Source organism: Eriocheir sinensis, chromosome 34 (genome assembly GCF_024679095.1).
Source record: "Eriocheir sinensis breed Jianghai 21 chromosome 34, ASM2467909v1, whole genome shotgun sequence".
NCBI classification, from domain to species: Eukaryota; Metazoa; Arthropoda; class Malacostraca; order Decapoda; family Varunidae; genus Eriocheir; species Eriocheir sinensis.
Window position 1 is genome coordinate 5,528,116 of NC_066542.1, and position 16,547 is coordinate 5,544,662.

Genomic DNA, 16,547 nt, shown 5'->3' on the forward strand with positions numbered 1-16,547 from the left:
TCATGCACGGAGGGGGGTTAGGGGTGAGAGAGAGAGAGAGAGAGAGAGAGAGAAGGGGAGGGGGGGGAGAATGGGGAAGACGGTGCCTTAAAGGGGAGTTAACGACTGCCTGCCTGCCATTCCCTTCCCTCCCCCTCCTCCCCTGGACATCCACTCTCCCCTCCTGCTGGTCCTCCCCACCTCTGCTCCCCTCCCCACACCCTTCGCATGTTTACTCCTCCCCTCCAACACCCCGCCTCTTCCTTCCTTCCTTCCCTCGACATGGCCTTGGAAGGGGCTATTCTGAATGTCGCCTTTCTATAATATCTTTGCTTGTGACACCGCTGCGCGCTTAATTATTATTTATATACCAGCATATTTATAATCTTTATCATGCATTATTAGTCAACTACAAGACAAAGGCCCTTCCTGACGTTCTCCACCTCTCTGTTTGGTGATGTGTTCGGGTATTCTATAAACCTCCTGTAAGTTCTATTCCAGTGGTTCTCGTTCGTGTTTTCCATCCTGCTCCTGTAAGTGTTCTATTCCAGTGGTTCTCGTTCGTGTTTTCCATCCTGCTCCTGTAAGTGTTCTATTCCAGTGGTTCTCGTTCGTGTTTTCCATCCTGCTCCTGTAAATGTTCTATTCCAGTGGTTCTCGTTCGTGTTTTCCATCCAGCTCCTGCAAGTGTTCTATTCCAGTGGTTCTCGTTCGTGTTTTCCATCCAGCTCCTGTAAATGTTCTATTCCAGTGGTTCTCGTTCGTATTTTCCATCCAGCTCCTGTAAATGTTCTATTCCAGTGGTTCTCGTTCGTGTTTTCCATCCTGCTCCTGTAAATGTTCTATTCCAGTGGTTCTCGTTCGTGTTTTCCATCCTGCTCCTGTAAATGTTCTATTCCAGTGGTTCTCGTTCGTGTTTTCCATCCTGCTCCTGTAAATGTTCTATTCCAGTGGTTCTCGTTCGTGTTTTCCATCCTGCTCCTGTAAATGTTCTATTCCAGTGGTTCTCGTTCGTGTTTTCCATCCTGCTCCTGTAAATGTTCTATTCCAGTGGTTCTCGTTCGTGTTTTCCATCCTGCTCCTGTAAATGTTCTATTCCAGTGGTTCTCGTTCGTGTTTTCCATCCAGCTCCTGTAAATGTTCTATTCCAGTGGTTCTTGTTCGTGTTTTCCATCCTGCTCCTGTAAGTGTTCTATTCCAGTGGTTCTTGTTCGTGTTTTCCATCCTGCTCCTGTAAGTGTTCTATTCCAGTGGTTCTCGTTCGTGTTTTCCATCCAGCTCCTGCAAGTGTTCTATTTCAGTGGTTCTTGTTCGTGATTTCCATCCAGCTCCTGCAAGTGTTCTATTTCAGTGGTTCTTGTTCGTGATTTCCATCCAGCTCCTGCAAGTGTTCTATTCCAGTGGTTCTCGTTCGTGTTTTCCATCCAGCTCCTGCAAGTGTTCTATTCCAGTGGTTCTTGTTCGTGTTTTCCATCCAGCTCCTGCAAGTGTTCTATTCCAGTGGTTCTTGTTCGTGTTTTCCATCCAGCTCCTGCAAGTGTTCTATTCCAGTGGTTCTTGTTCGTGTTTTCCATCCAGCTCCTGCAAGTGTTCTATTTCAGTGGTTCTCGTTCGTGTTTTCCATCCAGCTCCTGTAAGTGTTCTATTTCAGTGGTTCTCGTTCGTGTTTTCCATCCAGCTCCTGCAAGTGTTCTATTCCAGTGGTTCTCGTTCGTGTTTTCCATCCTGCTCCTGTATGTGTTCTATTCCAGTGGTTCTCGTTCGTGTTTTCCATCCTGCTCCTGTATGTGTTCTATTTCAGTGGTTCTCGTTCGTGTTTTCCATCCAGCTCCTGTAAGTGTTCTATTTCAGTGGTTGTTATCCTGGGGGTGTTAGTAATTTCCATGGGGTCGAAAGCCCTGGGGAAGATGCTGGAATTTCTCTGGTTATATTTCCTATTATCTTAAGAGCGTGGGTTTATATTGAGTTTATGAAAAAAAAACCGCACAAGTATCGCCTTTACCAACTTTTGTTTTCCATAGTCTGCTTAGGCTTACCATTGTTTATTGAATCTGGGAGGGAATTTTATCTACATATGCAAGGGCGGCGCGGGGGAAGGGGGAAGGTCATAGGCAATATTATCATACATTTCGGCGTCCAAACACACATCTGTAGCAAGACTTTCGTAGGATCTCTGGGTACACACACACACACACACACACACACACACACACACACACACACGTATACTTTTGAAGCCGTGTTCCCTGGTGTAGTAGTTTCCTGTATAACTACAAAACTCGCCGGCGTGCGTCCGTGTGTTTATCTTTGAGATGTGGACTGGAAATCGTATGCACCGCTAACTTTGAGCGGGAAAGTACTTCGTACCCGCACAGTTCGGCAGCCGTGTGCTTGTTATGGTTGCAAACTTTGACTGAAGTTTGTCAAAATAAAAAGAAACTAGAAAAATACAGGAAATCCCGCTGGTAGCATCTCTGCCGAGGCCGCGGGAGAGGCTGCATATGCTGGGTACTGGAAGGGAAGAGGCGAGGCTGTGTGGGCGTCGGGCGGGGCAAGGCGCGTGGACGGGGGCGGGGAAGGTGCCACGGGGAGGGGGGGCGGAGGCTACAGTACGTATATTTAGTGGCTGCGGCGACAGTAGTGTATTTATTTCCTTCCCCACACGTGCCACCTTAAGCCTGATTAAGGTAGGAAAGTTAACTAACAGGAGTGCCAGCGTCATCTTCAGCGCCTTAATCCACCCCTGGGTACGAAACAGGGAGGGGCAGGGGGAGCAGTGACCGGCGTGAGGGTGGAGTGTGGAGTGGGTGGGGAGTAACAGGTTGGGGGAGGGTGGAGAGTGAGCAGGGAGGAGATAGATATTATAAGTGATAGATAGTGAGGTAGATAGATAAATAAAGCGAAAGGAAGAGAAAATATTCGGCTAATGTGAACAAATGTGTGATACCGAAGCCATTTTTTTTCTTCCTTACATCAAAGCAACATAGGCCTACGTGAAGTGCCGCGGGGGTAGCTGAGGCGGCGTGAGCAGGTGTGATATTTACGACGTGGGGGGGTGGGGGGGAGTACACCTTTATGACTCCCTCTTCCCTTCATCCTCCCTCCCACCCCAACACGATCAAGGAGACAGCGACAAAAGGACTAACAGACTAACATATTACATTACAGGAGCATAACAGGAGCTGCCTTGTATAGACCAACTGGCCTCTTGCAGACTCCTTACGTTCTTATGTTCTTATGTTCTTTTAAGTCTCCTTCGAGGGGCTGCGGGACATTTAAATAGGTAGTTTGAGGTCCCAGGGAGTTATATGAAGGGAGGAATGCAGGGAAGTATTGGGGAGGGGGTATGGGGGGGAGGTATGGAGGGGAAAGTATGGCGGGGAGGTATAGGAGATGTATAAGGAGAGGTAGGCCTATGTTTATCTGAGTGTGTGTGTGTGTGTGTGTGTGTGTGTGTGTGTGTGTGTAAGTACATTATTTAGTGACTAATATAAACTAATACAAATGTCAAAGGAAGGTATTCAAATATTCAAACCTAGTTACGTACCATGACTGACTCTACTCTGTGACCTGAAGCAACACACACACACACACACACACACACACCAGGAGGTAATGTCTTGAATACAGTCATGGGCTTCACGCTTCGCCAAGGCCTGACAGTGTTGGGGATCAGCGTGGAGTAGCGACAATGATCCTTCACGCTGCTCGACACAACGCCCCGTCAACAATACACACTACGCATGCATTGAGTAATATGTATTCACAGACAGACTGTTGCTAGAGATGCCAGGCGCCTCCGAATTATCTTCCTCCTCCTCCCTTCCTCCCTCCTCTCCTTTCATGTGACTCAAGCTAATCTTCGTTTTCTTAATACAGTTTACCTATTGACCTCTCTTCTGGGCACTCATTATAACTTCTTTTTACTGGAATAACGCTTAGTGAGTCTTTTTGTTTCCAGTTGTTTTGTTGTTGTTGCCCTTGAGTTGTTTTCCTTGATGTAAAAAAATAAATTAGGAAGCATATATTTCCATCCGTCTCACACACACACACACACACACACACACACACACACAGAGGAGGGTATCAGGACACCTCTCCTCCCGAAATTAACTTCTCTTTCGGCCATTCCTCTTTAGTCTTTTTAGGAGCAGTGAGTAACGGGCTTTTTTTCATTACTGTTTTTTTTAACCCCCTGAACTGTTATCTTTGCTGTAAAAAAAAAAAAATAAATAAAAAACAGCATCCAGAGTTTCAAGTCCAATTCTGCACCCTCGAAGTTAGGCGCCTCGATAAGCACACAACCTGCTCAGCGACCCCTTCTACTGCTGCTTCCAGGCACTGCTACTGTACGCCACTCATTGCTGCACGCTGGCGGAAAATTTGGAGTGATCCCACGATACAAGACAAGAAAGTCCATAATTCCAAGCTCTCCCTTCCCATATTACAAGCTCTCTCCTCCTAGGGCACTCCTTTGAGGTCAGTTCCATTGATATTACAAACTCTCCCTTCCCGTATTATAAGCTGTACTTTTTTCAGTCATTCTACAACATTCCTTCACAGAGCTGTTCCCTTTTCTCTGTACATTCTATTTTCATCAGTCGTCGGCTCGTCGTCAAGCCCTCAGCCTCCCCCGTGCTACAATACACTCACATCTCCTCGCCGCGTCACTGTTACCCAACACTCCACGTCTCGCTGGCGTCACCCGAGCCCAAAGTGGATTATATTCGGCTGCCGCGCCCCGCCTGCACCGCCGGGAGTGGAGGGAATAGAGACACATTGCCCGCCGCCCTCACGCCGAGACGAACACGAGACTCGGGCTGCCCTTTTTTTACTCGCTTAAGAATCCCAATAAAAAGCCGATAAAAGATTTTTTTAGTCTTACTTTCCATTCCATTACACATTCCAGGCCGCGCTCCGTCAATGTTATCTTCGGGGAGTGAGACAGACACCGAGGGAGGCCGCGCAACGCCTGTCACGTGTGTTTTATAAGGCGGAAAAAAATATTAACGAATTGCTCCAATATGGCTGTCGGCAAGCTCGTACGTTGTAGCAATAAGCAGCTCAGGGCCACTGCAAGAAGCAACCTGAGAAGCCCGCTGTTGAGAAAGCCGGGCATTGTTTCAACAGAGTGCCAATAGATATATCATCCAACACACACACAGTGGTTACGATGCCATAATTCAGTTCAAATAATAAAGGCGTTAAGACAAAGCAGTACTGAACACACACACACACACACACACACACACACACATATATACGGTGAATAGTGTCTATCCACCAAAACTTAGTCAGGATAGATATTTCAGCACTATAATAGGCTATCTACACGAGCATCTAAGTACGACACTCCTTTAAATTCTGGAAAACACTCAATTTTTATCTCTTTCACCTCTACGATAATTAAAATGGAGTAATATATCTTTCCCTTTATATCAATACACCACAATGGATACGTTTCCCTGCCTTGAATAATGAAAAGTGCGAGGCGTGTGTCCAAAATAAATGTGCCTGTCTGCCCTTAAATCACTACACGTTTTCTGTCACGCATGTCAAAAACGTGTTGCTATGGTTACCCGAACTGCCAACCTGTTCGAATTCATCAGGGCCTCTTCTTGGTCTATTATTCTAAGTTTAACAGTAACATCAATACAAATACAATGATAACAGTAATAGCAAATAATAAAAAACAATAGCAACTGATACCAATAGCAATTAATAGCAATAGCATAAGATAGCAACAGCAGATGATGGACGGAACAGCAAATCATAAAGGGAATAGGAAATAATAGTTGGGTTAAGAATGATTATAAAAATGTACTGATTTCTCGTCTCCTACTTGGTCAACCTTTCCCCTGTTGTCTAATATGAAATCAAATAAAACGTGATGATTTGTCGTCTTCTACTTGGTCAACCTCTATTCTGTTGTCAAATATGAAATCAAATAAAACGTGATGATTTGTCGTCTTCTACTTGGTCAACCTCTATTCTGTTGTCTAATATGAAATCAAATAAAAATGTACTGATTTCTCGTCTTCTACTTGGTCAACCTCTATTCTGTTGTCTAATATGAAATCAAATAAAACGTGATGATTTCTCGTCTTCTACTTGGTCAACCTCTCCTCTATTGTCAAATATGAAATCAAATAAAAACGTAGTGATTTCTTGTCTTCTACTTGGTCAACCTCTATTCTGTTGTCTAATATGAAATCAAATAAAAATGTACTGATTTCTCGTCTTCTACTTGGTCAACCTCTCTTCTGTTGTCAAATATGAAATCAAATAAAAATGTACTGATTTCTTGTCTTCTACTTGGTCAACCTCTATTCTGTTGTCAAATATGAAATCAAATAAAAATGTACTGATTTCTTGTCTTCTACTTGGTCAACTTCTCTTCTGCTGTCTTATATGTAATCAAATATCCCCAAACCTCCCGGAAATCAATAACAGGGATGGCAAATAGTAACAGCAATAAAAACAACCAGATTCAGTTACCTCAATTGAAGAGACTCTCCCAACCTCTCTTCTGCTGTCTTATATGTAATCAAATACCCTCCAAACCTCCCGGAAATCAATAACAGGGATGGCAAATAATAACAGCAATAAAAACAACCAGATTCAGTCACCTCAATTGAAGAGACGCCGCCTTCCCGCCCTCCCGTGGTTGTTTACAGTTCTCTATGACACCAACAAGGAGACAGCAATCCATAACACTCCTTTCCTTCACTCCTGGCTACACACACGTCCATGGCAGTCCCGTGATACATGGCAGCAAGCAAGTTCTTCAACACAATCGCACGCACTCACTTCACTGGTAAAAAAAACACGTCTTCAATGTAAACATCTCCACAGGGGTTGACCGCTTACCTCTGACTGCAACGGTGCCAGATTGTGTAACTCAGAGTCTCGTATTTACCGGCTTCTGAGCCATAACTATTGCCAAAAAACACCAATAATTAAGTATTTCAACGATAACTATATATGAAGGCAGTTATTAGGGTCGAGGAAGCAGTTTTTGGGTCGGAAATAGGCAAACATAAGAGGCTCAGCACGACAAACTGGCACGTTGTACAGTATCTGACTGAGATCGTACATTAGCCTCAAATTGTCGTACTTTGGCACCGTTTGTTTTGAAGCCTATATATGCCGTAAGAACATGTTAGTATGGTTGATTTATGGCTATTTCAACACTCTTATATTATTACCACTCTTTCCCATGTTTTTCGAGAGCTTTGAAGGATATTAGAAAGCATATATGACATAATGACAATACAAAACTACTTTATAGGGGAGATAGCGAATTATGGATGCTCTAATATAACAAATCTTAAACGTCTATCATTATCAGTATTTCTCCCTTCACATATGTTGAAAAAAAAGAAATATGTTAGGCTATATGGTGTTTGAAACCTATAAAAGTGTGAGAGCGTTTGTGTGTGCGTCCTCAGCTGCATGCTAACAAAATATAAACTAGGCTATAGTCAAATATCATGTAAATCCATTTATCTCTGCTTTTCATTGTTTTCTAGAAGAGATAATAGGCTATAAATATAACAGTACGACAATTTGTGATAAGAGATCTATGTGACTGATGAATGATAACGTCAGGGAAGGCTAGGCTATTTGGGCTATCTGTTATTTTATTTACACACGCGCATGGTCAGTTATTTATTATTCATCCCTGCTCTAAGGAAAACACCATAGATGAGTTTATATCAAGCAGAAATAGTCGTTGCACATGTATATTGATAGTGTAACGAACGATAGCCTACGATACAGTCCATGACGGCAATAAAACGATTCCCCATTACCAGAGTTTGTCTAATCACACCAGTAGGCTACATTTAGATATACAACAATATTTTTTTCAACTCCTTCTAGTGTAATTCCTTCAGTCATGGATATTAAATGTGATAGTACGATAACTTAGCATCGAGAAAGTGACCGCCGCGTAACTCAACGAGCGAAAGACAAAGTAGATCCATAACACTACAAAATACGCCTATTACACCGATTAGCCTAACTATTAGTGCTTGCATTTGTTACAGAGGCCTTTTTCTCATGTGCTGACTATATTTTTTCTCTATGACACTAAATGGTTTAATAGTTTTGTGTTTATAGCGTAAGCCTTTATCTTTCAGCCTCCTACCGTTGCCAGATCTCGTCCTCAGCCATTTATATTCACATATTTCAAAGCCAAAAATTGCCTTTACACCCCAATAACAAAATTCATTTATATTTATCGTTAAAACCCTTAATTTCTGATGTATGGTTAATAGTTAAGAGTCGAAAAACGGTGAACATGAGGCTCTAGTATATACGACAATTTGGCGAAGGCGGGAGCGCAGGGAGGTGACGGGCCTATTAATATTTACCTACTGTGTGTCACTAATTTATCATTTTCTTGTTCACTTATTACTTGGTTGTCATTGCTGTTATCTATTATCTATTCATAACTTATTTGTAACTTTTATGTATTAAGATTTACCGCTTGTGGGAGGCAGCTAGGTCGGGCGACGGGCCTATCAATATTTACCTTCTCTGTGAACTCTCTTTCTGTCTCTCGTTCGTGCCTTTTATGTGCCTCTGTTTACCGTTTATTTGCTGTTTTTCCGTCTTTCCCGCCGCTGTGATTGTGTTTGTGTGTTTGTGAGGGGTGTGTCCGTGGTGTGGTGGGAGGAGGTGGTGTGTGGCGAGGTGTTGGTGAAGGGTATAGGGTGGTGTGTGGCGAGGTGTTGGTGAAGGGTATAGGGTGGTGTGTGTGTGGTGTTGATGTGTTGTGGTGTGTTGGTGTTGAGTCTAGCTGCCCCGAAACACCCACTACCACCATCATCACCACCATCATCACCACCACCGGGTTACGATCTTCATCATCACCTGGATCGCTACCATCACCACCACCTTCATCACCACCACCACCACCAGGTCACCGCCTCTACCCCCCCGCCCCAGGCTCGTCGAATATCGGTAGGTTGCAATTTTTTATTTATTTATTTTTTATTATTATTATTATTATTATTTTTTTTTTTACAGCAGGAGACAGTGCAAGGGCTACTATTACTAAACTATCCTTAGCAAGTACAATAGATAATTATAATTCATCTGGTATTTCTTGGGTAAAAATGTAGCAGTAGACGTATTATTTTCAAGACAGATTATGTTTTCATGGGCAATATATGACTACTTTTTTTGGTGGAGATAGCTTTTTTCTGCGCAATCCAGTAAAAAACCTACTTTTAGGGGGGTAGGCCCTACATATATCAGAAATACTACAGTTCCCCGTAGCACACACCGCCCTGCCGTTCACACCCGTTGGTAAAGATTCGTTTTAGTACCGTGCGAGTATTTCATTACCTACCTTATGAAACATCACTAGCTTTTCATGTATCTTTTCGGTTAATATGTAGGAGGAGTAGGCGAATATGTAACTGTTTTTTTTTCTTTTTTTGTATATGCGTTATGGTGTAGCCTAGTGTTTATAGTGGCGCCATCTTGCTGTGCTCATGCTGCTCTCCGGGGCTCATCTTTGATCCTCTCATCAGAAAGAGAATGTAGAGTCCCCGGATATTCTTTCCACTCCTTGCTCGGGAGACCCTAATTGATCACCGTAACCTGGCACTCCATCGCTGCCGGTTACTCTGGGCCGTTGTTTGAAGAGTTTGGTAATAGCGGGAAGGGAACAGCCTCTGCCTACCTTGCTGGGCTGGCTTATGGCTTTGTTATTGGAGGACTGTGTGTCTTCTAGAATAGTGTGTGCGTGTGCTGCTGACATAGGGAACAAACTATTCATGCTTTCGTAATGAGATAATATTATATGGCTTATCCTGGCACCGTGATATGAGTGAGGGCCGTGCTTGCAACGCCCTGCCTCGCCATGCTTTGTGATACTGCTGCTGTACCGCACGCCGGGATCGATAAGTAAAAAGTATGCTGCTCCATTTGGTTGCTTCAGTGGCACTCGTGTTTTTTATGTGTGTGTGTGTGTGTGTGTGTGTGTGTGTGTGTGTGTGTGTGTGCCCAATGCAAGTGACATGAAGCATAAGTGTGAGGAAGTGTCTTGGGTCTTCTGAGCGAAGTGCCTATTCATTTCAATAACTGCACACGTGTCTCGTTGAAGAGCAGGAACGACAGATAATTGGCGGGGCACAAAACTCATAACTGGCGGTGCTGGTGCGGGCTGGCCGATAGTGGGCGTCACTGAACTTGATGAACTGCAAAATTTAGCATCAATTTTGTGGAGGACGGTGCTCGCGTTTCTCAATGTGGGACTGTGGCTGAAGTGTGTTGTGCTGTTATTTTTATTCATTGCAGCGATAACTCTAATTCAACACAGACAGGAACTCTTGTCGCATAATCTGGTGGAGTTTCTTATACGCGTGTAAATTTGCGTTGTGGAAGGCTGGAAGTACGGATTTGTGATTTAAGTTTCAGTGTGTGTGTGTGTGTGTGTGTGTGTGTGTGTGTGTGTGTGTGTGTGTCAGCCTCGGAAGAGCAGCAGCAGCAGCAGCAGTTCTCGGTAAGGTCAAGTGTGGAGTCCCGGGTTGTGACATTTCCTGACCGGCGCCTCCCGACTCGGGGCGGCGCCGGGGCTCTGCGCGGCGAGGGGTCCGTCGTGCCCTTTGTTCCGGCCGCTGCTGCTGCCACCGCCACCATCACCACCACCACCACCGCCGCCGTTGCCGCTACTGCTCTTTACTCTCTCATCCTTTCTTTACTCCACCTCCTTGTTGACTTATAGACGACCATCTTATCTATTCATTTGAGATCGAGTAGTCTTAAAGAGCCTGAACGGGTACCTGATTAGCAGTAACAAGGGAGGATGTAGGCGGATGGGAGAGCGACCGGCCACCTTGCTCCATAACACCCCGCTGGTGCTGCACTACACTTGACATGACGCTTCTGAAAGTATGGAACCTCACCTTAACCTTTTATGATGAAGTAAACTTGAGTCCTGGGCATGTGTGTAAGAGTGACGTTTAAACAATATATTCAATACGAAATAGTGAGAATAACTGTCCTTAAAATACGTTGTAGGCTACTAGAAATGACGTAAGGTGGGCAGGACATTAAAATACAGTTTAGGTAAGTAGAAATAACATAAATTGGATAGTAAGGCATTGAAATACATTATGGGGAAGTAGAAATAGTGTGAAGTGGGAAGTTAGACATTAAATTAGTATTGAGAAGTCTAGAAAAAAAGTAGATGAATAGAAACAAAGCGAGGTGGACAGTTAGACATTGAAATACAGTGTAGCCAAGTCTAGAAACATCATCAGGTGCCCAGGTAAACATCAGCTAGCCAGGTGTTGCTCCTTCCCACTTCTTTGTTAGGTGAAGGGTTTGACGGAGGCGGGAAACATTAATCGGAGCCAGAAAATATTAATCCACCGCTCCGGACGTCTGCAACTGAAAACGTATCTCGGACTTCGTGAATTATTTGTGGTCGAAGTTGTAGCTGGGGCGTTTGGGGAGGATGAAATATTCCTGAGGACACATCTACCAGGCCCGACGACATGGAGGGGATGTGTTGAGGGGGGCAGGGGGAAACGGAGAGGGGTCAGGAGGGGGCCGTCTTGCTACCTTGCTACATACACCCAGCTCTCCCACCCTCGGTAAATAATAGAGATTCCTTAGGTTGTAGCTCCTCGCATAGAAGACTTTTTTCATAGCAAGCAGATAGTGATTTGAGACTAAGGAAATAGTTTGACCATTCCAGTGTATACAGCGATCCATAGACATACATATATACATACAGACAGACAGACATTCACTTTATTCTTTTTTATATGTATTTTTTTGTGCAGGGTCGTTGCATTCATACGTATACATACATAAATACATATATACATACATTCAAGGAAGCAGCTCAAGGGGAAAAGAGAAAACATACACAAGATAATCACTGCCCCTTTAATATACATACATACATACATACATACATACACCAGCTAATCTCTGCCCCTTTAAAATACATACATACATACATACACACATTCCTGTTACATTTTTATTCATATTTTCGCGCCGGGTCATTGCACCTGGCGCGGGCTATGTTTTCAGGTGACCTCGATGTGTTGTGCTGCATACCTTACCCACTTCCTGGTGCTCCCCGTGGCCAAAGCTGTGTTCTCTCTCCCCTACCCTCCCCTTCCCTAGCCTGGAGAAAAGAAAAAGCTAAAAGTGTGTTCTCTCTTCCCTGTCCTCCCCTTCCCTACCCTGGAGAAAAGAAAAAAGCTTAAAGTGTGTTCTCTCTCCCCTGTCCTACCCTTCCCTACCCTGGAGAAAAGAAAAAAGCTTAAAGTGTGTTCTCTATCCCTTATCCTCCCCTTCCCTAGCCTGGAGAAAAGAAAAAAGCTTAAAGTGTGTTCTCTATCCCCTATCCTCCCCTTCCCAAGCCTGGAGAAAAGAAAAACAACTAAAAGTGTGTTCTCTCTCCCCTGTCCTACCCTTCCCTACCCTGGAGAAAAGAAAAAAGCTTAAAGTGTGTTCTCTATCCCTTATCATCCCCTTCCCTAGCCTGGAGAAAAGAAAAAAAGCCTAAAGTGTGTTCTCTCTCCCCTCCCCTCCCCTTCCCTAGCCTGGAGAAGAAAAAAGTGCTTAGATGAGGAGCCTTTAAATAGCACTTCTTTTGTTTTTGTTTATGGCTGTTTTTGTTTGTTTGTTTATAGTTGTTTAGTGATTTGTATATTCATTTGTTTGTTTGTTTGTTTGTTTGTTTATGGTTATTGTCTGCAAATATTGGGCTTCCTACAACCACCACTACTGTTATCCTCCTCCTCCTCCCCCTCCTCCTCTTCCTTTTCCTCCTCCTCCTCCTCCTCCTCTTCCTTTTCCTCCTCCTCCTCCTCCTCCTCCTCCTCCTCCTCTTCCTTTTCCTCCTCCTCCTCCTCCTCCTCCTCCTCCTCCTCCTCCTTTTCCTCCTCCTCCTCCTCTTCCTTTTCCTCCTCCTCCTCCTCCTCCTTCTCATCATCATCTTACACCACCACCACCACCACCAACAACAACAACAACAGCGTACCAAAGTCATCAAAGACCTTACCTCTCCTGCATTCTTTCCTCCACTTCCTCCTGCAAATAACCTTCCTCTCCTCCTCCTCCTTCTCTTCTTCCCCCTCCTCCTCCTCAACTCGACCCCTTTAAGCAGCTTTGCTCTTCCTTTGCATGTAAGCACCTAACCCCCCCCTCCCCCTTATTTTCCTCCCCCAACCTCCCCACCCCCACCTCCCAGCTGTCCGTGCATCCGTCCGTACGTACAATCCGCCTCCATAACAAGCAGGCACGTCATGCTAGATTAATTAGCCGAAAAGTTATTAATCACTTGCCTAGAAAATGCTGCGCCGAGACTATTGTTTGTGTGTGTGTGTGTGTGTGTGTGTGTGTGTGTGTGTGTGTGGGCTAAACGGGTGACGAGCAGCACAGATCTATTGAATTAATCTCTTCATTAATGGCAAATGAAGGTAACTGCTTTGTAAATATTGACCTCCAGTTATTATTGTTCCGGTAGGAGAGGGAGGGGGAGGGGGGGAGGGAGAGAGGGAGGGGGAGAGGGGAGGAAGGGAGAGGGAGGGGGTATATGATTTTTTTTTGTCCTATTGTCATTCGTGAAAATATGAAAATGGGGGAAAAAAAGAGAAACTGAGTTATTTATTTTTATTTATTCCTTTTTTCGCATTTTGAGGTTATAGATAAGTCACGTGATTTGAATATTAATTAAGAGAGAAAGAATGAAAATGTGTCGATAACGTGAAATTCCTCTAAAAAAGGTGAGAGTGAATATTGATTGACGACACACACACACACACACACACACACACACACACACACACACACACACACACACACACACGGTCTAGAGCGGGCGAGGTCAATGAACTCGAGTGACGTTTGCTTGCCATCTCTCTCTCTCTCTCTCTCTCTCTCTCTCTCTCTCTCTCTCTCTCTCTCTCTCTCTCTCTCTCTCTCTCTCTCTCTCTCTCTCTCTCTCTCTCTCTCTCTCTCTCTCTCTCTCTCTCTCTCTCTCTCGTTCCCTCGCTCGCGCAGCTCCGTTTTCTGTTCTCTTTGTTCTTGTTTTCTGCTGTCCTGCGCCCCACGACCGCCGCTGCCCCGCCCCGCCGCTGCCCCGCCCCCCCGCCGCTGCCCCGCCCTAGTTTCTCTGTCCTACCCAGCTCTTCCTGCCCCGCGCCGCCTCACGCCCCTTGTCCTTCAGCTTCAGCCACGCCCCATGTCCCCTGCCCCGCCTAACGTCCCCTACTCCCTGAATTTCCCCTCCCCATCAATTTTTTCCTCCCCCCCCTTATCGCTTCTCCTCCCCAACCTGTTACGGGGGAGTCTTATCTTGGGGTGATGGGGTGATAAGAGTGACCTGGTGTTCCTCTCCCCATCCTTCCTTCCCCTTCCTCTCTTTCCCTTCCCCCTTCATCCCTTCCCTCACCTCGTCCTTCTTCTTCCTCCACCTCTTGTGTTCCTCTCCCCTTCCTTCCCCTTCCTTCCTTTCCCCTTTCCCCTTCATCCTCCATTCTCCTTCTCTACCCCTTTCTCTCTTATTCGTCTTCTTTCTTCCTTTCTCTTTCTTCTCCTCTTCTTCTTTCTCCTTATGTGGTATGGTGTGGTAAGGTCTCTCTCTCTCTCTCTCTCTCTCTCTCTCTCTCTCTCTCTCTCTCTCTCTCTCTCTCTCTCTCTCTCTCTCTCTCTCTCTCTCTCTCTCTCTCTCTCTCTCTCTCTCTCTCTCTCTCTCTCTCTCTCTCTCTCTCTCTCTCTCTCTCTCTCTCTCTCTCTCTCTCTCTCTCTCTCTCTCTCTCTCTCTCTCTCTCTCTCTCTCTCTCTCTCTCTCTCTCTCTCTCTGCCTCCTTGTCTTATACTGTTTGGCTCTCTGTTCGCTATGTGCATGTCTATATTTCTCTTTGTCTGTCTGTCTGTGGTTATCTGCATTCCTGTCTGTCTATCTATGTGTCTGTCTCTCGTATCTACATGTTTTTATTATATGTATCTTCATTATACCTTTTTTTATCTCCTGTTCGCTCTGTGTGTATTTGTCTGATGTTTATCTATGTATTTATTTATCATATCTACATGTTTTCTTTATATATCTTCATTATATCACTCTATCTCTTTTTGGGTGGCTGGCTGTATGTCTCTATGTAAATCTGTCTTGTTGGTTGCTCTGTCTGTCTGTCTGTCTGTCTGTCTGGTTGGTATGCTGGTTCACTGTGTCAAATCTATTAGGTCCGCATGTAATATCAATATCCGTCTAACTGAGTGTGTGTATTTCTGTTTGATCTGTCTCCTCCCTGATATATAGAACGGTACTACTGTGGTCTTTGATGTTCTGTGTTAGTTATGCTCTCTATGGTTCTGTATCGGAGGAGCTCTTGTGTGTGTGTGTGTGTGTGTGTGTGTGTGTGTGTGTGTGTGTGTGTGTGTGTGTAATGAGATGAGACACACCAAGGATTATGTCTGTGGAAAGGAAAAAAAAACATATGCGACATTCTGCTCCATTAGAAAATTAAAATAAAAGAATGTTAAAGTATGCCATGAAATAAGTAGCATATATAGATCCTGGGGTGTCATACAGAAAACCAAGCTGTTCCATAATGTACCAGTATGTGTGTGTGTGTGTGTGTGTGTGTGTGTGTGTGTGTGTGTGTGTGTTCGCGCCCTAAGCATACAGCCATTGCAGAGTGTTGGAGTCCCTGAATGGAGAGCTTGCGTCCCTTTCCTGTAATCCTGTTGAGTGGCACGTGTGTTGCAGGAGTTTGCCATAACGAAGCGTGTGGAATTAGGTGACCCCGTTTTCCTTTATGCCCTGATTGAGTCTCACCCTTTCCCCTTCATCATTTTTACGGGAAATCTTTGTTTGCTAAATATATACGTGTTGTAGGGAGTGCTGAAGGACGATGTATGGCTGAAGGACTTACTGACATACTTCCAAACGCCAAGGAGATCAGTCGGGTTATATAATGAGTGTTTCTTTCGGTTCACGGCACAGAAGAAGGGTCACACTACCATCAGGGTCATAAAACCAACCCTGGAAATACCCATAGCACCCACGAAAGCCTTGTCAAATATGTGCTCAGAAATGTGTAGGATTGATAATGAGTGTTTCTTTCGGTTCACGGTACAGAAGAAGGTTCACACTACCATCAGGGTCCTAAAACTACCCCTGGAAATACCCATAGCACCCACGAAAGCCTTGTCAAATATGTGCTCAGAAATGTGTAGGATTGATAATGAGTGTTTCTTTCGGTTCACGGTACAGAAGAAGGTTCACACTACCATCAGGGTCATAAAACCAACCCTGGAAATACCCATAGCACCCATGAAAGCCTTGTCAAATATGTGCTGCGAAATGTGTAGGATTGTAGCCCTCGGTGTATGTGTGTTTGTGGGTGATGGGGTGTCTTTAGTACGGATATCTTGTTTAATGGGTCTGAATGGGTGTATTGAAAGGCCGAGGGAACTGAGGGTTGGTATACGAGCAGGTTAAAGGATGGTGATGATGGTGATGATAGTGGTGGGGATTGAAAGGGTGATCGTGGTGGTGATCTGGGAAGGGTTAAATGTGTGTG